Here is a 1,218-nt window from a genome sequence, read left to right on the forward strand (position 1 = left end):
AGTATTAGTTATTGTTATAAGTTACTAATTTTAAAAAATAACATGTTACAGTTCCAATTATTTAAAAAGTCACAAATCTTTATTTTTTTGATAATCTTTTATAATTTCTTGCGTTACTTTTAAATAAAGATTTTATACATTTCTAATATTATTGAATTATTTTATTACACTAAACATTCGATTATAAACATTATGATATTTATAATAAATTAATATATACATTTAAAATCAAAATCATTGATATACGTTCACATATTGAAAAAAATCTTAATTTAATACAAACGTTTATATTTATGTTTATAGAGTGTGATGATTATCAAAGATAATAAAAATATATTCAATCAGAAAGAAATAATCATTGATTGTTCACTAAAAGTCAATTTTATTTTGGTCAGCTTATGTGTTGATAAATAAGTTTGATATATAAAAGTAAAGTATTAAATTAGTTACTGGTTATAAAAAAATGTAATTTAAGTTAAGTTACAATGACAGATAGAAAAAAAAAGTAAAGTTAAGTTACACAGTCAGAGTTATCGCATCTCTAAGAGATCTTTGTGCATAAAAGGATTTTTATTATTTCTATTAATATTTTTATTTATCAATCTGTTAAATAAGCTATTCTTAAAAATAGTTTTTTTTTTAAAAAGCACAATTTTTAATTTTTGTGATAGGATATTGTAACTTTTTCCTATAGCGGAAATGTGAAAAGTGAAAATTTTTGCTGTTGAAATTAATAGAGCAATTTCCCACTTTTTACGTTTTTACCCTAGGGAAAATGTGACGTGATCAGTATTCTGGTGCTAAAATAGTGTGATATGATTCTGCATGAAAGACTTTAGTAACATTGGGAAAAAAAATAAACAACTACACATACCGATCCGATCAATGGTTTCAGATTTTGCGATACAATTTTTCTAAATTTATATATAGTATACATTTTGGAAGAAATTAAATCTAACAGAAGCAAGCATATGTAATATTACAGGAATAAAGAATTAATTAAAAAAATTTAAACTTAATGTTCTTCTTCCACTGAAAAAATATAATCAATTTTAATAAATATTTAGTTCAATATTGCCAATTAAACATTTACTTATAGTAAATAAATTTATTTAGTAAAAAAAATGATTGTTAAATCAACTTAACATTTCTTGTATCAAATAAATATATCTTTATATTTAATAAATATTTAGTTGGCAAGTATTCAACTAAATATTT

The sequence above is a fragment of the Atta colombica genome, unplaced genomic scaffold, assembly GCF_001594045.1.
Source record: "Atta colombica isolate Treedump-2 unplaced genomic scaffold, Acol1.0 scaffold226, whole genome shotgun sequence".
Lineage (NCBI taxonomy): Eukaryota > Metazoa > Arthropoda > Insecta > Hymenoptera > Formicidae > Atta > Atta colombica.